The sequence below is a fragment of the Acomys russatus genome, chromosome 24 (genome assembly GCF_903995435.1).
Source record: "Acomys russatus chromosome 24, mAcoRus1.1, whole genome shotgun sequence".
Lineage (NCBI taxonomy): Eukaryota > Metazoa > Chordata > Mammalia > Rodentia > Muridae > Acomys > Acomys russatus.
In genome coordinates this window covers 40,516,523-40,541,145 of record NC_067160.1, presented here as the reverse complement: position 1 = coordinate 40,541,145, position 24,623 = coordinate 40,516,523, and the positions used below count along the sequence as shown (strand labels likewise).

The 24,623-nt window shown below is 38.4% G+C and overlaps 1 protein-coding gene and 1 pseudogene across 1 annotated transcript in view; one reads left to right on the top strand and one right to left on the bottom strand.

The window, feature by feature from the left end:
- The window catches only part of Arhgap15 (Rho GTPase activating protein 15), a 594,474-nt gene that overhangs the window by 409,107 nt on the left and 160,744 nt on the right, over nt 1-24,623 (top strand). The window lies entirely within an intron of this gene.
- Nucleotides 6,500-6,927, bottom strand: LOC127206880 (eukaryotic translation initiation factor 1-like; annotated as a pseudogene).

The window sequence follows — 24,623 nt, the reverse complement described above, 5'->3', positions numbered from 1 at the left end:
AGAATGGAAGTGTCCCAAACATGTTCCACTGTAGGAAAATCAAAAGTAACATGCAAACTCCAAATATGTTAGCCTATTGAGAATATTTATTAACTAAATAATTTAATAATGAAGAAAATGCCTACTTGATTAATTGTTACAGAGTAAAAATTACAATAAAACTGTCTTGATCAGTGCTTTGCAGAAGCACCATTACTGTCTGTGCGGTTGTTTAACAAGGATTTAATTGGAAAGATAAGTGAATGCACATTTAAAAGTATTGTTAATTTGCTTTATAATCACCCCATCCTTCACAGTATTGACAGCACAAGGCACAAACCCCTTTCTGTTTAACAAGTATTATTTTCCATATGTGCACAATAAATTCTGAAACAGTAATTGGAAATTTTATGGGTTCCAAAATACCTAGTGCAGTAGGTCTAGAGGTACACTTTCTTTATAAAAGGTGACCCAGTTTTAATACTTGGAAACAAATGATAAATCTTTATCGCTCACACCTCGTCCAGAATAGATGAGTGTCCATTTCACTCATCTCTTTCAAAATAAAAAAGTTCATTCTAAAGTTTATTTGTCTAATAGAATTAAGATTGAGATGAGAGGGAAATCAGATTATTTTTTCATCAGTGATTATATTACTATATTCAAAGTGCTTATAAGCACGGAGGAGCCTAACTAATCATGATGCTTTTAGACTGTGGCTGCAGTGAAAATGCCTGATACTGAAAATGGTTCCTATTGAAGGAAAGGAGAACACAGCCAAGAGCGTCGGGTTGGTACCCACCTCTGCAGCCACCCACCATACAAAGAGAGGTTCACCCTTCTGAGAAGGTAATCCGCTGGTTGACAAACAGTTCCTTAGCCTTCTAAGACATGGGGAGTCAGCTAAGGAACTCAAATGGCCTGGATCCACACCTCCCTTGGAAGCTGCCCCCATTTTCCTCATCCGCTGGAGTGAAACTGTAGAAACGTCTAATGTGTTGGCTGGCTGTGAATGCACCCTAATCCCATGTATTATTTCAAAAGAAAAGGAGAAGGCAAGTGTGCAGCTTCTCTCGAGCCACCGTGGAAGCTTTGCTCTCATTGTCACCTCCCCAGTTTCTCAATTATAATGAACGGGAGTGGCCTTTTTTTTTTTTTTCCTCATGTCAAGAACCTAACATTACAGAAGGATATAGGGAAGATGCCCAATGCCACCTTCAACTATGGCTGCATCTTTTTAGACGTGGTCAAAATTCCTAATTTTCTTTAAATGTTCTTTTGTTTGTAGTGGTACCTCTCTGGTTTTATTTGAATAGGGAGGGATCAGTTCAGCTCTCAAAGCTTAGACATATTCTTCTGAATACGTTCTGTAAGAATACTCATCTGTATCAATGCCTTGCTCCCTGGATAAAACAAGTGTATTTTTAAATTGGTCATGCCTGTGAGATTTGCCAGTTAATGAGGACATCCAACCATTAATACCAAGTCACAAGGCCCTTCTTCTTTCCTACATGTGACCCCAGTACTTTGGCTTCATGGGTCAAAATCCTCACAAGCTGGGTTTTCTCTCCCTAAGTGTTTGTATACTTTTGTATGGTGAACAGCAATACTATATGCACATACAAATGTCCTTTAAATTTTACTTTTATTTCTCCTTGAAATTTCTCCATTGAGCTGTGGCTTTTACAATCAGCTGTCTTGGGTGAAAACGCGTTTGGGACCAAGGGCTTTCCATGTCTGTTTCAACTGAACAGATCTGAGAATGGTCAATAACGAAGTGTCCAGCAGTCCTTTAATTAACTGAAATGAAGAAAACGGAATGTTTGCTGAGAGAAGTGGGATGCTGAGAGGGAGGAGACTATATGTTTCTGTGCCTTCCTGCATATGAGGGAGCCACGGGGTGCAGGAAGGAGATGAGGGTTTTTATGCTCCGGTAGGGGGAGCTTTCTTTTCCCTACTGTATGAACAGCATGGTGCACGTGTTTAAATATGCCATCCCGAAATGCAGACTTTTCATTTTCATTTTGCAAGTGGGAAATTTCACTATGTGATGGGCACATTACTCTTCTTAGCGACACATTTTGTGCAAACTCATTTGGGAAAGAATAGGAAATTTAGAATACTGCCTTCATATTTCTTCTGGAAATGTTAGCCTGAATCCATTATTTCCAAACCTGATGAGGATTACAGTTCATTTGTATTTCACAGCAACCCATATTGTATTCTGTTTTGTGAAGTAAATAAGAGATGATGCTGTTCTATTAGTGCCTGGGATTTGTTTTCCATATGAATAGTTTTATTTGGGGGCAAGAGGAAAGAAAAGGGACGCACAGACCGAAATAGATGATTTAGCCTTCGCTACATGGAGTGTGTTATTTTGACAAAGAAATGCCCTGAATTATTTTTATAGATAATTTAAACTGGAGGAGGTGGGATTAAAACCTTACTTAGGTCATGAGCGTATACATATTCAAGTGACATTATAAAAAGCACCGTTCGGTAACACCCAAATCTATCTCTTATTTAACTTCATTTAAAATTACTTGTGGACTAACCTGATTTGATGGCCGAGTAGGTGGGTGCTATGTGCCACTAAAAGGAGTTCTCTTCAACATGATCCCCCACGAGCGTTGCACTGTGCCTGACACAGTTACAAACTGGTTCGTTTTGCTCACTCAAGAGAGGCAAACACTTTCATCTTTTATATAAAAGGTGTGTTTAATAGTGACCGTTTAGGACGTTGTGTTAGGAAGGATCCTGAAGTGTTGTTATGAATAAATAAGAAAGAGTTCTATGATTCACTCAGGGTATATGGCATGGGCATTATTTTTTTTTTTTAACAGAGGCAGGCTTTAGCAAGTCACCACGTATGTGGTGTGTAGTCTTTATGCCTGCATCACAGTACTGAATTACTGAAGACTGACTCTTGTGACGCAGATGCTACGTCACAATTCCACCTGGTGAAAACATGAACACATGTCTTCTTATCAGCCAGGATAGCACCCAGACCAATGGTAGCCTGCCAGAAGAGGTGAGGATCTTATGACAAGGAGTGAAGAGTTCAGAAGTACTGAGAAAATTAAGGGAAAACAAAAAGCCTTGTTTTTAGCAGGCCATTGGAAGAGGAAGTCCAATCCTACTCAACCATTATACCAGAGCCAAGTCTGTTTTACTCACTAACAGAATTCTTTTTTGGCATTAGGTATAAACAGACTACATTGGTCAGGTCCTATTCCTTATGAAATTCACCTATTTAGTTCATTCTTACTGAAATAAAAATTTCAAAATAGTGTTCCATGGGAGGAAAAAAAAAAAACCTCCTGACCCTAAATGATTTTAGCTGATAACCACCAACATCCTTTTTTATGTCCATAATGTTCTCCTTGAACTAGCATTGGAACTAAAGTTTCTAAATGGGAGAATTCTTTAAAAATCAGCTGTGATGAAAAAAAATCTAAACTCACAGTCTTAGAGAAGATTTTTCATATATTTATCTTCACTCACTTTGGACATAAGCTGACGAACCTTGTAAGATAACTGGAGACTTTCAACACACTCTCAGCCTACACATAATAAAAGTTCAGCGGAGAATATAAAGAAATACTGAATTATTAATGTATGTCTTGAGTCTTTCAACTCATAAAAATTCTAAAGGTCTCTTCTTGGTAGCCTGCTACCCTTCCTCTGAGTGCCACCAGGTCTCCCCCTTCAGGGGACATGGTCAAATATGACGTGTGAAAGTCATACCCCACTCTCCACACAACTGTGGAGAATGTCCTGTCCATTGGCTAGATCTGGGTAGGGGTTTGAAGTTTACGGCCTATATTGTCCTTGGCTGGTGCCATAGTTTGAGCAGGACCCTATGAGCATATAAAGGGGGAGGAAGTCCCCCTCAGGCACAGTCATAGTGGAGGGGAGTAAGGGGAAAATGGGAGGGAGGGAAGAATAGGAGGATACAAGGGATGGGATAACCATTGAAAAGTAATAAGAATAAACTAATAATAATAAAATAAATAAATAAATAAATGAAAAAGAATCAAAAAAATTCTAAAGGTAAAAAAACCAGCATTATTAGACAAGGTTGTAAATAAGACATATGCACCATGGCTTAGAAATATTTCATGAGACGCAAAGTTAATAAGCTTAAACAACAACAAAAACAGACATACGTTTTTGATTTGCCTGGGAAGTTATTAACTTCAAGCACAGCTAAGCACTCCAGTTTGAAAAGCATCATTGGGATGGTAACTTTCTCCCCTCCACTCATCTCCAGGTTGGCTCTGCTCTCAATTTTACAGGATGGCACTGAATCAAAGTCCCCACTTCTAGTCCATCTATAGTCTCTGTTCCTAAAGCGCTTGACTATATTAGCCAAATGGGGCCACTAACCAGTCTCAGAACCAACCACTGTGACTAAGTTGATTGCCTTTACCAGGGTACCAAGGACCACAAATACAGACTGAGGTCCCAACCTGTCCGGGTACAGAAGCAGGATGGAAGGAGTGGTGTTTATCCAGAAGAACACATTATCCCAGCAACAAGATGCTTTCCACAACTGGTTTTTCACAATTTATTGAGTGCTACACTGTAGGGACAGATAAATAAAAGACAGACAAAGCATCACTTAAGCAATTCTTTTAGTTACAAACAGTTTTGAAGATGCATAAAACTCACTAAGAAAATGAATTTTGCAGTTTGGGAAGCATTTATTTTAATCATGCAATAAAATTTCTTGAGGATTTGATATACATATACCTTGCTGTAATTGAGTTTTTTCAAGAAAGAGATAATAAGTCTAAATTATATTGGCTAACTTGGTCAGAAATAGAAGTGAGGACACTACCATGTTCTGAATCATTTATTATGTAATATTTGAATTGTTTTATGGAAAAAAACACATGCTTTCAGTCTTCTAGGCAATCAACATTACATATGATTGCATATAAGCATCTATAGATCAAGATATAAGGAATTACTACAGAGAACATGAAATAAGAGACACTTAGCCTTGGACAGAAATGGTAATTGTTGAGGAGTCAGAAAACGATGTAGAATTATGTAGCTGAGACACAGTTCGAAAACTCAACAGTAGTGTTGAAATCTGGCATAAGTGCTGGCTCTCCCGACCTCCTCTGTAATATTCTGGACATAAAGAAGCATCGGCTTTTGGTCAAATGGTTTGGTTGATTGTTCCTGAGATTTGTTTTTTAAAAAATGAGCCTTCATAGAAGAAGAAAAAAAACTGTTCTTTTTGTTATATCGGAGACACATGACAAAGCATTCAAATATAGTGCAAATAATTGCAAACTGATGTATCCAGCTGTTTAAAAATTGAATAAATAATTTAGCTTTTACACATGGGCAACCCTTGCTTAAAAACTACAAATCAGAACTCTCCTGTTTGAATCCATTTTATTTTGTTAATAGATGAGATAATATGATAAGCATTTAATTGTATAATATATTATTAGCTATTTCTTTTTGGCATACTATTAACTTTAAATAGTATTAATATTTAAATTTTATAATACACACTACAAAGTTTTTTTTCAGCCGAACAGAAAATTTGCATTGATAGTAAATCTTTTCAAAGTGGGTTTTAAGAGGCTCGGCATGCAAAACTTGTTCCACTTATACTGTTTCATCACAAATACTCAAAATGCCACAACATAATAAGGCAAATGGTGCAAGATGACAATGATGCTATATCATGATTTTGAATTCAAATACAATGTGTTGCATAATTAGGCATATTTACATATCTGAATATTGAAGAGGGCATTTAAAACCAGAGAGTAGGCATCTAAGTGTATCAACTTCTCAAAGATGGGTAAATCAGAAGGTAAAAAGTTATAACTACTATTTATTACTGTATTGAACTGTAATGCAAACACAAGTTTGCCACAGGAAGTTTACAGTTATCTCACAATTGTGGGGACTATCTTGGCAGATATGGATCTATATTAACTTGACCAGCCTGTTTTCTTTGTTTTAGAAAATATCAGTGAATATCCTCAGTATTTAGTGTGTGGTAGACAGAGGAGCAGCCCCACCCAGTCTGTACATAGGTCAATAGAATGGATGCTGTGCTCCATGGGCACAGATTGTGTTCCTGATGCCATCTGGCATCCCCCGAGAGGCCCACCTTTATCACAAGGAGAACTGGACCAGAAAGAATAAAAGGAGTGCTCAAACTTATACCCATTTTCAGAATAATATTTTAGAAACGTTTCTACCAGTATTAAAGTAGCCTAATTTTCAGCTAGGGAGGGCAGGATTGCTAAGTCAAAGGCTTAAGTGATAGATGAAATTCTGTTCCCTGTTATAAAAGCGTGTACTTTTAAGTGAGAAAGAATGAGATGTAAGTTATGTTTGTTTGTTTCCTTTTGTTCGGGTTTGTTTTCTGGCTCTTTTCAGTTTATTGCATGAAGGAGTTACACTAGTGCATGTTAAAAGGGAACCCAGAATGGTTACATTATACAGGCTGGGAGGTTTTTGTTTTTTGTTTTTTGTTTTTTGTTTTTTTTTAATTTGTGGCAAGGGACAGAAGGAAAATTCTACTCATTGCAAGAAAACCCTCACTTAAGCTTCAGAGCCACGAGCACTGAAAACGCAGGAGCCTTCAGCTGGTGGTCCTTAGCCGGTCTAGTCTCTATCAGGAACTGGCATATGTGCTTGCGCTGGTCACGCTGTAGCTGAGTTACTTCTCCGTATTCCAGATGCTCAGTTACAGTACCGTTGCAGGCAAATTTCTTTTTAAAAGCCTCCACAAGTTTCTTTTTTGTCGTAATCATCAGCGATCCCTTGAACAGTAGTAAGGGTCTTCCTGCCGATTCTCTGTTGAATTCTTACATGGATATAATCCTCAGTGCCAGCAGGAAGCAGGCCATCGCTCTCACTTGCATCAGCTAAGGGGTCGAAAGACTGGAGGTTCCAGATAGCCGACATATGATAAGATTCCTTTTCCTCAGTGGAAATAGCCTGTGGACGGCATCTGGCCAAGAAGGATGGGGAGGGGGAGAACACAGCACTGGCAAGAGAGGAGGCTCGGTGGTAGTTCCGTGACTGAGGCGGCCTTGGAGGTTTTTTGAGACATGATTTCTCTGTGTAGCCCTGGCTGTCCTGGAACTTGCTCTGTAGACCAGGCTAGCCTCAAACTCTCATTATTTGCCTATCTCTTCTTCACTAGTGTTGGGGTTAAAGACCTGAGCCACCACTGCCAGGCCAGCCTGGTCTACAGAGGAAATTTGAGGTTTTTCAGCCCTTCCCACAAAGACCTTTCCTCTCACTATTAATACTTGAACTTTTGTTTCTGTTTTAAAAAATAACACTAAGGAATGACAAAATTTTCTTGATTTCTGCTTCTATCTAAAATTTCAATAATCTGAACACATGGTCAAACCCACCTATAAAATATTGTAAAGTGAGAGGGAAAATCCATTTCAATTCACCTCTACTTCGTATAAACTTAACTGTGATTCAATTAGGGGAGTAAAGGTAAAGAAGTGAAAGAGGATACCTCAATTTACTCTTCAATAAGTCAGTTCTGTCAGAGATCAGCCCGTTTCAACAAAGTAAATTTAAAAAACAAAACTTAACTAAAGGTTGTGTGCAAGTTAGTGGCACTGACAGATAAATCGCTCTGGCAATCACCATGGTCTGCAGAAGCTTACAACACTAACTATTTTCAATCGACAGCCAGCATGAAGGTTTTGACACCTAAAGTAAATATTAAGTATGGTAGGAAGAAATCAACATGCTTGTCCTACCTCTGTGAGCCTTGTTCATAGTGCATAGTTACCCTCAAACAGTACAATAATAGTTGTCTCATAATGGACTTTCAATAAGATAGGCATAATAACTACTATCTATTGAAGACTTATGGGCCCCGAGCAGTGCTAACTTTAGACCAGCAGCATGTAACTGACCATCAAAATAAGGCAGCTAAGTAGGTGCCGACATCATTCCATCTTCAGGTGAAAGTGTCAGGAGTAGCGAGGCAAGTAACTGGACTGTGTGTGGCGTTAGCAATTAGATCCAAACACAGGGATTCCAGAGTAGAGCCCGTTTTCAAGGACAATTACATGAGGATTAGCCTTATAAAAAGCCAAAGATACAGGAGCTAAGTGATCTCTATCCCCAAATGCTGGACCTGTAGGAAAGCCATGACTTCCTGCAAACTCACTTGAGGAAGTCTCATTGTATCAGACCAGCAATGTTCTTTTCCTGCTAGTGCACACTGGAGTCCTTGCTGCAGCCCACAGAGCCCTGAAAACACCTGCAACGGCTTTTGCTCAGCCTTTCAAATCCGGCTGAAGTGCCCATCCCTTCTCCAACATGAGTCCTGAATTGGCCACACACAGACTATCACATGCTTTCTCTTCCAGTCTTCCCTGATTTCATCCGTGCTCTTATCAGCGAATTTAGCGTCATGTAGTCATTTACTCACTTACTTACCTGTCTCCATCTTCTTTTTTTAAAATCTTGAATTCCCTAAGGGAAAATATGGCTTCTCAGCCCTTCCTTTGCTACCTAGCAGAGGAATTTTGTGCAGAGATGTGGTGAGTAAAAGGGTTTTACCTGAGCCATTTTGCAAAATAAACAAATAAATAAAAAAAGATTGAATTATAAAGAATTCAAGCTGTACGTGGATTAAGTTGCCCCGACTCCAGAAATGATGTGCTGTGCCCCCTTTCTCTCTTTAGCATCTCCCCAGCTTCGCACTCTGGGAATCTCAGGCATAGCTAAATCTCAACTCTCCAAAGACAGCTTTGCAGAACCTTCCCAAGATTAGAGCTGCTCGCGCAGTCATTTCATGGGTGGGTGGGGATTTAAGAGGAAGGAACACGGGGCAGTTTCTTTTCCTGAAGACATTACTTCTAAAGCCTGAAAAAAAATGATGAGTGTCATTTAGTTTTCCTTTATTTCAAGTGTTTAGGAGATTTTCTTCTGCATGCTGAGCACTCTCATTTTCAGTTTAATATTGGATGTGATACAAGACACGCACGTCTTTTCCATTATAAGACATTTCAAACCCCCATACCTTGTGTCTCTGCACTTGACAGATGGTGTCCTGCAAGGCAACAGCCAGTAAGAGGCATGATTGTACTAAATTGGAGGCAAAGGGGTGTGTTTTTATTAGGCGGGTAGGGAGAAAACCTGAGGGGCCCAGGGCAGGAGCAATCGCCCACAGATGCTGGTCTAGGTCTACTAGGGGATGTGATTTCTGAATTGTGGTAATTCCTGTTTGTGTGACAGTTCATCAAAAATGAGGGTACCACTTTTGAAAATTGCCCATGGTTTCACTTCCAAACTAGATGCAGGTCCTTTGCCTTTGATTATTAGAATTACTCAGCTCACTCACTCAGTGGTCCAGTGAGGCGGGGCTTTGGTAAATACTGCTCCAACTGACATTCTGCGAGAGATTCTTACCAGAAGGAAGAGGTTGGCAGAGCAACACCCATCACTTTTACACAAGCATTGCCTCAACACACAGGGCAACCTATGAGTTAGCCAAAGGGACAATTGAGAAAACCTTTCCTTTCCATCGGAAAAGCCTGTGTGGGTTGGAGAGGTGGGCGAACTGGAAGATGTGGAGACAAACTATTTTCTGCATGCATCAAGCAATTTGATGTGTCAAGGTTTAGCTCTTTGCCCAAATACTTCCTTTCTAAAGCTAAACCGGATATATTCCATGCCAGTTTACCTATGAATAAGGAAGGCACAATACTATGACATTTTTTTTCATACTTAATATCAATTTGGCAGTTTTTCTAGCAAAAGGGTAATCTTTAAAGCTGTTTTCTTCTCATGGACCTGAGCCCTAACTCTCTCCTCATGCAATGGGGGTGGGTCACTCATGTAGAAAGGAAGATGGAGAATGGATGGTAATGAACACATGAGTAGATGCTGGTTCCAGTACTGCAGGAAGGTCATTTTTTTTTTATTGATGGTCCCATTTTGAACTCAACTATCCTCTTTTTGCTGAGGGCCATATGAGAAGTAGGGTAAAGAGTCAAGGCTTAAATTCTAAGAGGCATTTCAAGAAGAGAGGATGTTGACACAGGGTTTGAGTAACTAGTGGCATAAATATCATGTACCAACAGTGAACAGTTGATCATATAACTATAATTGTCTTCTATTTGAAGAATAATAAAAAATAAATCCATATGTTTCATATTACTTAAAATTGTTCCAATATGACGTATTAATCCTTCAGAAGCACTGGTTATTCCACTAGACAGACAGAGCCATTTCATTAGACTCATTTCATTTGTTTAATTTGTTTGTTCCCAGTGGTAGTTTTGCACACTTTTGTGAACTGTTTTTTATAGAGAAAGTCAACTTACTCATGATGTTTGCATTCATAAAGAAGACTAGTATGGAGGGTAGGGTCAAAAAAGCATACAACAGGAATTTACTTAACAGAATGTGCTGAATACTTTGTCTGAGATTACCTAACTACAAATATGAAGACCTCCAGCAGATTGGAATATTTCTTGTGAACAAAGGCAAAGTAAAGATACTTTTATAACTACAATTCTGAATGAATGGGAGTTTTCCAAAGTGAGAGATAGGTGATATGTAAGTGGATATATAGGAAGAGAGTGAGGGAGGGAGGGAGATGATATAAAGATACATGATGGATAATAGATGATGATAGATAGATAGATAGATAGATAGATAGATAGATGATAGATGATAGATAGATGATAGATAGATAGATAGATAGATAGATAGATAGATAGATGATAGATGAAAGATAGATAGATAGATAGATAGATAGATGATAGATAGATAGATAGATGATAGATGATAGATAGATAGATAGATAGATAGATGATAGATAGATAGATAGATGATAGATAGATAGATGATAGATAGATAGATAGATAGATGATAGATAGATAGATGATAGATAGATAGATAGATAGATGATAGATAGATGATAGATAGATAGATGATAGATAGATGATAGATAGATAGATAGATAGATGATAGATAGATAGATGATAGATAGATAGATGATAGATAGATGATAGATAGATAGATAGATAGATGATAGATAGATAGATGATAGATAGATGATAGATAGATGATAGATAGATAGATAGATAGATAGATGATAGATAGATAGATAGATGATAGATAGATAGATAGATGATAGATAGATAGATAGATAGATAGATAGATAGATAGATAGAGAGATACTAAATACTACAAATGACTATTTATTAATTTACAATTACACATGTACCACTAATTTTATGCATTTATTCCTACAGAACTCAGTCTCTCCTATCATTTTTGACTGTTTCAACTAAGGCTTATTATTTTTCTAAATTAAGTAAAATTTTTCTAGATAAGTTCAAATTTTTCCAATTTTTCAACTTCAATATTTTAATTTATATTCTCTAGCTGTCAGAGTTTTAAACATATAAAATGAGAAAATCATCATCCATGTATTTTTATCTACTAGAGACACACTCGGTGACATTAGATGCTGAAAAGTTCTAAATGTAAAAATGTAGACCAGCTTGAGTGGAGCTGCCTGTGCATGTGCAGGACTGACTGGAGAATCAGCAGAGGTCAAGGACCCCTGACTCTATAGGCCCTCGACTGTGCAATTGTTCACATGGAACATTCTGGCAAACATAAAAACTCTAGGATGATAGCAATGTTGCTGCAATATAATCCGGGTGACTAGAAGACTGAAGATTGGGTCATGTAACACACACCACAAATATGTAGTAGCTGATTAAATTCAAACAACAACTCAGTGAAGAACTCTGTGTGAGTTGAAATGAATAATGTCATAATTGTACTCTTGAAGCTGAAGTCTACGTTCCTGAAAAAGTCAACAGATAAATATGCTTAGATTGGAGTCACTGGCAGAGGAAATTTTTAATTCTAGGCAGACCCAATTCCTTTCTGTTTGATTTTGAAATTTCTTGTAAATAGCCCAGTATTGGAGTTTCAGTTTTGCCATCACTATAAGTTGACATTCTTCAGTTTTCAATGATGATAAAATACTGATAATTTGCAGATATGTTGGGAGAAGAGTAAGACACCATCTCTAGATTTTAAATGCCCTTTCCAAATTAGGACCAATGCAAAGAAAAGCTCACAGGAGTTCATGGATAACCAACAGCAAGAGTGCAGAGATAGTTCTAACTCTGTGACTTTTTTTCTCTGAATCATGTATTAAACAGACTGTAACAAAAAAAAGAGTATAACAAACACCTCAAATATCTATACAGCTGCTTTGCTGTATTTGAAGAATAATTTAAATTTTTATGGTGTTAAAATATTGAAGATTTCATATAAAATACAAATATCATAAACATATGTACAAAAATACATGCCATCTGGACTCATACCTGTGCATATGCAAGCAGCATCCATTCTAGATGGCCCTTTGTGTAGTGTTAGAGACAGATGACAGAAAGAGGTAAAAATAGGCTTTGCCATAGGACGTTTTCCTTAGTAAATACCTTGTATTGATTTTTGTCTGTGTTATAAAAATACAAAAACCATAAAACAACCCCAAAATGGTTGATCTTCACATAAATGTTTATGTCGTAGTATTGATCTTGCTTTTATATCAGAAAGTGCAGCATACATTGTCAACTTTTCTCTATTCACGGAGGTTTCCCATTGGTTTTCTGTATATTGTATTTTTTCCAACCAGCTTCTTTTCGAGATGAGATCACGGGAAAGAGATCATGAGCTGATTTGTCATTGCTTCATAATATGTGTGCTTGGTTCTATAATCAAGGGATAACAGATAAAGTGAGGAAAGGGAGATTCTGACTTTTTCTGATATCCATACGGCTTTGCATCTGGCACTGAATGTTGTAAAGTATCTTGGGCCAGTCTTTTCATTCTTTTAAATGATTTTATCTGTCTAGCCTTGGAAGCTTTGGCTTTTTCTTTGTCCTCTGATTTCAGTCTCTTGTGGGAAAGGGTAATGTAAATAAGCATTTCCTAAGACCAAATGTGCACCTTCTGTCAATAGTCAACAGACTTAAGCCCTGTTTCCAAGAGCTTTTCTTCCATCATGTCTCTCATTTTGGCTTTCCTCAGTCTACTCTGTTCCCTTCTACAGAAGTACTAACTGCATTCGCCTTCTATACTGTAGCTAAAATCACCAATGAACATAAACAGTACTGATGTGTTTTATGTTTTTAATTTCTCATTATTTTATATAGTTTCTTATATTTTGACAGCATTCTGAGCTATGTGCATTGTATTTTGGCTCTGCTATTGCTATTAGTCCCTTTATTTCTTTTAGTCCCTACTTTCTATTAACTTGCTTTTCATTAATTTTATCTCTCCATATATATTTATGCTGACTGCAGTTTCCACTACCTCCTCTCCTCCTACTCCCTCCCTTCCCACATCCCGTCATCCCCCCCCCACCTTCTTCATTTCTCTTCAGAAAAGAGAAGCCCTCCAATGAATATCAACCAACCATGGTTTATTAAGTTGCAGTAAGACACCTCCTCTCCTATTAATGCTAATGAGGCAAGCCAGTAGGAGGAAAGGATCCCAAAGGCAGCAACGGAGTCAGGGATAGCTTCCACTCCCAGTGTTTGGAGTCCTACAGGAAGATCAAGTGACCCAACTGTAACTTATTTGCAGAGGGCCTAGGTCAGTCCCAAGCAAGCTCCCTCATTGTTGGTTCAGCCTCTGTGATACCCTATGGGACCAGGTTTCATTCATTTTAAGACCTACAGTTCTTTTCAAAACATGTTTTCTGATATTATATGTAAAATAATGTCTTTAAAACTATAGATGCTAAAAAAAAAAAAAAAAAAAAAAAACCTATAGATGCTATCTGTGGAGTCTACCTGCCTTCCTGATAATTCTCCTTATGGCATGCTCCCATTTTCCTTTTTACTTAGTTCTCTAATTACTTAGCTCTGATGAGCACCAATCTTAATTAAAGACTGATGTGCTCTTTCTCACTCTCTCCCTCATTCTTCCCTTCTCAATCCCCCTCTCCCTTCCTCCTTCCTTCCTTTCTTTTCTTCTTTCCATTTCTTCTTCCCTTTCCTCTCTCCTTCTCTCCTTCTCTTTCTCTCTCTCCTTCTCTCTCTCCTTTCTCTCTTAGCCTCTCTTTCCACCCTCTAACACTATTGGAATTTAATCATTTCTGACCTCCCCGTCTCATTCTGTTTTCTGTTTAACTCTCTTCTTAAAGGAAGATGCAGGGAAAAGAAAATAAAGTGGTTTTGCCATTATTACTGCCTCTCTTGAATATAGGAAAGCACCTAGGACCTTACTCACAGGACTGTAACTCCTCAGGCCCTGGAATTCTACTTAAATCTTCAACTATGACTTTCAAAGCTAGAATCCTTTTAGGAAAACCATGTTCATCTTGGTTTCTGATATTTGTCTCTGCTCCTAGAGTCTCCTCTTGTTTTAGTAGACACGCTGTAGTGTTTCACAGTACACATGATTGTGTTTGGTTTGAGGCTGTTATTTTCATTTTATGCAAACTGGAGCATTTTAGTTTTGGTGTTGTTGTGGTTCCCTTATTTTCAATGTGTTTTCAAGGAATTCTGTGCTGAACTTTTTAAAGAAACTGACCTGTGAAGAGAGAATAGAAGGAAAGTCTGATAATGTCCTCACCTTGGCTCTCTGACTCTACCCAGCACCTCAAAGCCTTTCTCCTAACTGGACTAACTCTCCTCAGTAGGCAGTTTACTAACGCTGTTTCTCCTGGGGCACTTCTAGCCTCATCCCGTTTTCTAAGAAGCTTACCAAATAACTTTTGCTGATCTTCCACCAAGAGAAACTTTACTCATTATATTTTGGGTTATGGATTAGAGTCTGTTGCATCAAACACCTGAGGCCACAATGGTAACATCTTGCATCTTTCGCCCACCTTCTACTTTCACATATGCTGAAGAAGGCTTCTTTACTATCCAAAGTGCTTATGTTTCCCAGTTACCTACTCTCTTCTAAAACCGAGGTCAACACTTCCATTGGAAACAATAGCACACCCACTGCAGCCAGATTTGTGACCAGGGCTGAAAGAAAAGGTCGGGATTTCCAGTCAGACTTAAGGTGTGACCATCAGAAGTGCTCACAGGAAATATCACTTGTAACATGTGAAGCAATGAGTTTGCAAATTGTTCTTTCCTGGCTACTCTACTCTCACTGTTTTGGGTTTGGGCAAGTCTCCTATTCTCTTTAATAAATATTATTACTATCTCTGTCAAGTATTTGCTATCCCAACTATCTGACAAAATTTTCATGATCTTTTAGACCTATTTTCTGCTCTAAGAAATTAAGTCAAAATTGAAAAGAAAGGTGGGCTTTCAATGTTGCTTCTGCTGCCTTTCCCTCCCTGATCCTCCCGCTGAAGCAACACTGTGTTACTGCCTTAGAAACTTACATTTGGACCCTTCTTTACTCAGTCTTCAGAAAACTTTTAGGGTTCAATCAATATTTCCAATTAAATTATTATCAAACCTGCATTTGGTTCCTTAATTCTCATCTTTCAACTTATTATTTGAAGTCTTATTTTTATTGCCTAAAAAAATCACCTTGGTGACCAGTCACTGGTATGAGAAGTTTGCTCATTAAAGAGATTATTTCCTTTGCAGTCGCTCTCCTGCCTGCAGTTATTGTAGAAACCTGATGGTACTCTTACTTTTCCAAGCTGACAAAGTCAAAACCACATCTGGCCCCTGCCTTTTCATTGTCCCACATACATCCTAATGTCATATTGTGGACATTTAAAACAAAAACCAGGTATTGTGAAGTAAGCTTCCTATGTGTATCATCGAATTCTTCAGTTATAGCACGCAAGTAGTTCCTTAATGTTTTTAACTTTTTGAGCTTTTAGATCTTTATTTTACTTTACTGTTTGTGTGTGTGTTCATGTGCATGCTTGTGTGCATGCACGTGCGTGTGCACATGCATGATCATGTGCATAAATGCTCACATGTTTTGTGTGCGTGTATGTGTGTGTGTATGTATGTGTGTGTGTATCACACATGTAAAGCTGCAGAGACAGCTTTTGGAAGTCAGGTATCTTCTTCCATCCTGGATTCAGAGGGTGGAACTCCAGTCATCGGGTTTACACAGCAAGCATCATTGCACAGTAGACCATCTCTCTGGCCTCAGATACTCAGTATTATCTCCTTGTGCCCATGAATAAATGAGTACCTAGTAAAGTTATTTGATCTAAGGAGAGCTACCTAGTATGTGACAGAGCCAAGATTCATTGAACTTAATGTCAATGCATAATCTTTGAGGTTTCTGGAAGGTCAACATGTCTGAATTGGTAAGATCCAGGTTCAGAGAGAGACCTTGTCTCAAAAATGTAAGGTGGAGAAGAATTGGGGAAAACAGCAGGCATGGCACAATCCTCTATCCTCCAAATGAATGTGCATGCACACATCTGTACATGTGCACATGCACACACACTCATAAATTCTAAAGGTGCACATCTGATGATCACCTATCTAACTCCTTGGTGCCCGCTACCGTATTGTTTACTTTTTGCTGTTGATAGTTGTCTATTAGCTTCCCCTACCCAGAAGACCCACTTGATGAATCCAGTGCACTTCACTTTCTGTTTTTCAGTTAAGTCTCCTGAGGAGATTCATGAATGTCCCAAATTAGACAGTGACAAGCAGCCCATTTCGTTTTCAGAGGACAAACACTATGGTCTTTAAACTGTAGGTTCTGTCATCACAGGATAGGGGTCAGCTTGAGCCCTGCTGCAAGGCTAGCATGACTTTAAGTGGGTTCACACAATTCAGGGCCCTGCTTCCTCTCGGTATGGCTGGCAATATCCAGTTTCCTAAAGTTGCCCATCAGAAAGCAGACACTAGTAGCTGCTGTTATCATCATTAGCATCTGCAAATGTCGCTGCTGTAAAATTTCTTATAATTCTATTGTGAATGGGGACTACTGTTTGAAAAAAAAAACTCTTCTACCACTTTGCCTGAGATAATTCTTTCTCAAGCATTACTAAACTTGATATTTTATAGATGATATGCACATTCTAAATGAAGAGTTTAGCCACTGAGCAATTCCCTTGTTGTTTTTCCTGTCAATCCCAGCACATTCTTGTGGAGTCCTCAAGAAATTTTGCTCACGAACAATACCTTTTTAAGTAATTTCACATAAGTGAAGTATCTTCATTTTCCCAGATATTTATTGATTTTTGTGTGTGTGTGTGTTTAACTTTACAACTCAGGAAGAACTTATGGTATCATTTTGTAAAATCTCCAGCCTAACTCTGATGCTTGCCTATGATGTATCTGGTTCTAGTTAACTGAAATGGGGGGGACTGAATACTTTTAGCTTCTTCTGCTATTTTTAGTTGACTATAGAACTTTTCTTGTGTCATTCTGTAAGGAACCTTGACAAGTTAAATTTACCCACACAGAAACCTATAGTTAGGAGACCTGTGAGATGACTATAATTTCCTTTCCTTTCCATTAGCTTCAATGAATTCCATGCATGGGGGGGGGGGGGGCGGGGAGAAGCTGGAGAGAGTGTGGAGCCAGTGTTTCCTGGGGTGCAGGTATACAGGGGGAGAGACAGAGTCCAGGTTTTCCTAGGTTGCTCTGCTGTTGCACATGACCGTTAATCCTCTGAGCAAGCACAGAAAGAAACTCTGGTGCCAGGAACTAGATACTTCCCTCCGTGAACACAAAAGGCTCGTGGACACATAGCTTTCTCTTCGCACACACATACCCTGTGAAATGGTTAATAAATACATGTGAGCACCATTCTGTTGTGGCCAATGTGAACGAGAAGAATTGAGCTATAGCCAGCATTTATTTAAGCATCATTTTTGCCATCTGGATTCTTTGTGGGCAAAGAACCATTTGAAGGGAATTGCCTATGGTCACAAAGATGATTTGACTCTCCTCACTATTTATATGTTAATCATCCCATAGGCGCCATTGTTCAAAGTTCCATAAAAGAGGCCCCTACGCCTCCCCTCCCCTGACTGCAGCTTGACAATTTAGATAGCTCGGTGATCTCTAAGATGCAGAGAAGGATAACATAGATTTCTACACACAGATCACATTGACCAATATGAATGATAATGAACCAAACAACTTAGTCTAAATTTTTTTTAAAAAAATCACACAAGCAGTCACCCACAGAGGCCCAGTTAACTTCTACTCATTGGCTTCTTTCTTAAAACACAGACTGCTCCAAGTGACAAATAATCTGTGCCTTGGTACTCAGAAGCAAATGTTTATTGGACGCCTACATTATCAGCTGGTTTGGCAGTAATTCCATCTACTCCTCAGCATTGAATGTAAAATCAAAACTATGGATAAGCCCCCTTCTCATAATTCCTCATTTACCAGTGACCTTGGGTAACGAAGAATATATCAAAAGATGATAGTGAACCTCTCACACAGTGTTTTGAAGATTAAGCGTAAGAAGATTGTCACTCACATATAGGAACTATAAATTTATTCTGATACAGGAAGAAAAGATTCTGTATGACTATAGTCAAGTTTCCTTTATTGTTGTATTTAGAGGACTCAGAGCCACTGATTATTATATGTTTGTAAGACTAGATCATTTTTATCTCCTGTGAGAGCTCTTTAATAATATGTCTTAATTAAATCTCTATACATAAAGGCTTTTGAGTGAAGCACTGAGCAATGAGGTATAGTCTGGGGATCCCTAGCCATGTATTATTTGGAACTGTATTGAGATAAAACTATTAATGACTTCTTAAGAACTCCTGGAAGTCATATGAAAGAAACATCCACAATAAAGCTCTTTTAGACCAACAGTAAAGTAATGAATGAACAAATTCACAATAGTATAATCTATAGGAGGTATACACTAAAGGATGACTGGAAGGAGAAAGTTATGAGGCTATAATTCAAAATATTTAGCCTCTAATAGTCTTAACTAGAAACTGATGTGTTACTTAATTCTTTGGCAGAAATAGATGATATTTACAGACTAGGAGCAAAATCAGAAAGTAAATGTCAAAGCGTGTATGTGTGTGTGTGTGTGTGTGTGTGTGTGTGTGTGAGACAGAGAGAGAGAGACAGAGACAGAGAGACAGACAGAGAGAGAGAGAGAGAGAGAGAGAGAGAGAGAGAGAGCATGCATGTATGTGTGTGTGTGCATGGATTTATTCATCTCATCATTAGAAGGAGAAAACAGGGCCTTTAAAGTTTTCATTATCCATTATGTCAGGTAGCAAATATCTTCTCAATGTAACTCCAGACATTAAATCTGTCGAGAGGAATGCTGTAAAATAAATGTCTGGAATACCTTCATAAACAAAAATCTTATTTCCATAATTCATACAGCTGGCTGGCATTTATTGGCACGTCAGGTGCAATGGGGACATTTCAGGAACATTAACATGTACAGCATCATTTGTCAACAAAGCAACAATGTAAGCAAATCGTTCAGAACTCATACAGATTTACAGCTTTCTCTGCCAGCTGCTAATTACGGTGTGCTCGGCCTATTTGGTATGGTCTTTTTATTGGAAAATGACAAAGGGGTTATAGTATCCTGCTTTGGAATATAGATGTGGTTTTAGTAATAATATGAATGTAATATGACCATGTAGCTTGGAGTTGTGATCCAGTTTTGCTGGTCTTATAATTGATCAGCTTTGATTGATGAAAGGCAAAGAGAAATTCACAGCCTGTTTTCTTTCTGATGTAAGTAACCTCTAAAACAAAGGGAAAATAAGGAGGGAATTATCAAAGACCATGTCATAGCGCACTACTTAACGTCTTCCCCTATGGAACATGACACATAATATTTGCCTCTCAAGGAAATCCTGACATGCTGATTGCTGATGGAGCAAATGTTATATAGAAGCCCACACATGTCAGAATTCTAGGGTGGACTTGAACGATAGGGACACCCACCCATAAACACACTTAGCACTTGTTAAGGTTATGGCACGAGGTGACAAATGTCAGCAGTGTCAGAGTTACGTCTGTAATCACCCCCTGCTCAGTTGTTCAGTTTTCAGGGAAGACATAAGTGTGTAGGCAAACAATGCAGTGTCGGCTTTACCTTCATGTCCCTAGGTTGTACACATGCTAGTCTACAAAATGAATGGTGCTGCTGCCTCATGCTCATCGTGGAAATCTGTATCTGGAGACAGAAATGTCTTCTATCCAAACAAAATACAAAAAAGCAAATTGGTAAATACTTGCTCAAACATTATTTAGGTTTATCCTATCTCCAACCTTATTAAAACCCATTAAATTCCTGAGTGAACAGATCTGACATTCAGCAAATCAATTGCTGTCAGAGCAGCTGAGTTGACCAGATATTAAAATTTTTTCAGCTTTACTGGCACCAGATCTTCATCCATTCCTGAGGCTTATAAAACCAAGACAGCCATGGCAGAGTGGGTCCAAAATGCACCATAGGAAGCATACTTCACCCTCACCTCTCTACCATCAAAGGCTAACTGCAAAATGTGTTTACACACATAGTCTTCTTAAATTAATTAATACCCCTGAGGACTTAGTCTTCTCATGCACATTTGCCATTGTATGTGATAGCGCTTTTACTTCCCTTTAGTATAACAGAACTCCTAAAATAGATAGTTATGAAAAACCATTTTTCAGCCCGGTTAACAGTGTAGATCAGTTTTGCAATTACGTCCTTTCCTCATTGGTCTTTTAAATTAATTTATTCAGATCACAACTCAATTGTTATCATATCACTTGTATCCTCCTGTTCCTCCCTCCCTCCCACTTTCACCCTAGTCCCCTCCTCTAGGTCTATGACCAAAGGGGACCTCCTCCCCCACTGTATGGTCATTGTCTATCAAATCTCATCTTGGTAGCCTGCTTGTTCTTTCTTTGAGTGCCACCAGGCCTCCCCACCAAAGGGAGGTGGTCAAATATTGGGGCACCAGAGCTCATGTCAGAGTCAGTCCCCACTCTCCACATAACTCTAGGTAACAGAAATATAGGAGATGGGGAAATAGAAGGACCCAGAGGGTCCTAGAAACTTACTACTACTTTTCACATGATACTTCTTTGAGAGTGTTCTCCTGGATTTTTAAATTTTTTTTCTATTGCTTTTCTCTTTTTTCTCTTCTTTTGAAGCTTATTTGTAGAAGAATATCTGAAACTGAAAAACATTAAGATGGGAAATAGAAAGACTCACTCTTTGAGACTGATTATTAGCTTGAGGCTTCCAGACGTTAATCTTTACATAAAGAAGTATTGTGTGTATGCACACATGGGTATGTGCATCTTCATGTGTGCCACGATGTGTGTGTGTGTGTGTGTGTGTGTGTGTGTGTGTGTGTGTGTGTGTACAAGCGTGTGGAGGCTGAAGGACAACCTCAAGTGTCATCCTCAGGTACATTATCTCCTTTAGAGAGTGTACCCCCATTGGATTGGAGTTCACCAATTAGGACAGTCTGGCTCAGCAGAGAACTCTGGGGCTCTACTGCCCCCATGCCCAGCCCTGGGATTATAATCACATACTACCACTTTCAGCATCTTATTACCTTTGTGTGCATGGTGCGGGGATGGGGGAAGAGGGGGTGGGATGATCACACTCAAATCCTTATGCTTACAAGGCTGATGTGTTACTGATTGAACTGTGTCCAACCAGCCCTAAAGGGGCACTTCTAAAGTCAAAGTGTCATTTTGTTTCTCTGGAGTGGACAGGACAGAAACGCAGCTTTGCTCAGGTTTGAACTCACACTCCTGTAAAATCCGCTCCTGGTCAGTCAGCAAAAGGAGAATGCCTTACTTTGCAACATCAGGTCAAAAACCTATTAAACCTGTATTTTTTTTTTCTGGCTGTGTGAAGCAAAGCTTGCTGCTGAAACTATAAACAGGCAAGAGTTTTATTAATTTTTACTGTTCAAAGAATTCATTGAGTGTCAAACAATCCAAAAGAACCAATATTGATGGAGACAGATGAGTCTGTGAAAAGACACCTCAGTTGTAAAGTGGTACTCATTAACAGGCGTGCCTCATCATCTGCCTTTTAAGTATTACTGTATAAGGGGATAGTATGATTCCTGTGGGACTGATACATAAAGTTGGTTTCAAATTCTCAATTATTTGAATAAAACCTACTGTTTCCAGAATCATTTTTTCCCTGAAACGAAAATGATAACCTCTGAAAGCACATTACTTCTTGTTTTTTATTTGTAAACTAGCATTTGCTTTAGGCTGTACCTAAAAGTAATATCTTTTAAGAATTACTACGCGTGTGTTTGGTAGATTCTGTTTTATCTTCCATATAATGGAGGTTTGACTAATTAACAATTCATGCATGTGTGAAAGATAATGATTTGATATTTATCTGTTTGTTTTGCAGAAAACATTTCCAAAATTCCAGGAATGTTTTTAATACTTCTTAATTGCTTTAGAGCTATCCATTTGTCTCTGCAAATGTGAAATTATAACTATAAAACCTTTGTAAGTGATCATGAACTCAGACCCACTAAGAACATCATTCATTAACTCTAACACTACCTAAGACTTCTATGTAGAACCTTCTCAAAGTTGACTAGAAGTTCATTTCTTACTAACCTAAATGGCTTCCTCTTTGTTTGTTCTTATAGTCCTCCCCCTTCCTTTACCTCCTTTACCTCATAATAATAAAAGTTTACTAACTATATTGAAGCACAGATGATATAAAACAGTGTTTTAAGACTTTGTAATTCATAAGACATAGCAAAATTCTCAAATTCTCTCATTAATAGAGAATTTAATCCTCATAGTTGTCCTATTTTAATTACTTATATATCAAATCTTATAAGGAAGAAACGAAGAAATAAAATTATGTATTGATATTGGGTTTGTAATGGCTACACTAAAGTTATAGTTTATGCAATGAGCAGCACATAGCTAAGATCTTATGGAAGATGAAGACCAAGGTGAAAAATCTACCATCAATTTGAACATTTAAGAAAAGCTGTTCCAGCCAGGTGTAGTAGCACATGCCTTTAATCCCAGCACTCAGGAGGCAGAGGATCACTGTGAGTTTGGGGCCAGCCTGGTTTACAAAGAGAGTCCAGGACAGCCAAGGCTACACAGAAAGACCCTGTCTCAAAAATTAAAAAAAATTTTTAAAAAGGAAGAAAGAAAGAAAGAAAGAAGGAAAGAAGGAAAAGAAAACTGTTCCATTGCTTTTCTGGACAGAAAGAGGAGCTTCATCATTAGATTGTAAAGTACAGGAAATCCTCAATATGTTAGTCAACTACCTGCTTTTATAAGAGTGAACATTGTATTGGTAGGAAAAGAGAGATGAGGAGAGAAAGATTTTAACTTCACAGGAAAATATTTAACTTTAACAATGGTACAGAACACTAAGCAAAGCATATTTAAAAGCTAAACAGCACCAGGCATTTAGTAATCCCAGCACTCAGGAGGCAGAGGCAGGAGGACTGATGTCAGTTCAAGGTCAGCCTGATCTACAAAGTGAGTCCAGGCCAACCAAGGCTACACAGAGTAACCCTGTCTCAAAAACCAAAACCAAAAACAAAACTAAAAAAAAAAAAAAAAAAAAAAAAAAAAAAAAAAAAAGCTAAATAGCAATTATTTATGTAAGAAACTATCCACAAACTAAAAAACAAAAACAAAAACAAAACAAACAAACAAACAAAAAGCTAAATAGCAATTATTTATGTAAGAAACTATCCACAAACTAATATCATGAGTCCATTCTCGTCTGTAAACCCACAAAAATTTTCCCAATATAGAAATTTGAGCATCTAACATCAACAGACTCTCCTAAGAAGATTCTATCTTAGTTTCTTGTACTACTGTAGCAGAATAGCCAAGATCCAGACATTTTTTTTCTTTCGGTTTTTTGAGACAGGGTTTCTCTGTATAGCCTTGGCTGTCCTGGACTCGCTTTGTAGACCAGGCTGGCCTTGAACTCACAGCGATCCACCTGCTTCTGCCTTCCAAGTGCTGGGATTAAAGGCGTGCGCCACCACAGCCCAGCCTGATCCAATCATTTTTGAAGAAAAGAAATGTGTTTCTTCTCACTTCTGGGATCTGGAAAGTGGACTGCCACTAAAGAGGTAGCAGTGTCAAGTGAGAGGCTTTGTTTCTTTGTTATGTGGCAGAAGGCAGACAAGCAAGAATGAATGAGCCCACATGCACATGACAAGGAAACACCAGTCCACTCATGAGAAAGACGGCATCATGATCTAAACAGCCCCAAAAGGTCCTACTGCTCACCATAATAGCAGTGAGGATTACATTTCTTACACATGACTTTTTGAAGACACTTTGAGACCATCACATATATAATAAAGACACTATCCGCTATCATTGTCATGAAAAGAACACCAGTGGCACAGAGGGGAAAGCCAAGTAAAGGACACCTAAGCATGTAGAAAGATCCTGTTTAAGAGTCCCTAAATCATTTAGAGTGAGTGACGCATGGGAGAACAGCAAAATAAAAGGATACAGAGGGTCCTAGAAATCTATAAGTAGAACAATATGATAGGCAGATTTGGGCCCAGGGGTCCCGCTCAAACTAAGGCACCAGCCAAGGACAATACAGGAGGTAAACTTTAAACCCCTTCCCAGATCTAGCCAATGGTCAGAATATTCTCCACAGTTGAGTGGAGAGTGTGATACGACTTTCTCACGTACTCTGGTGCCTCACATTTG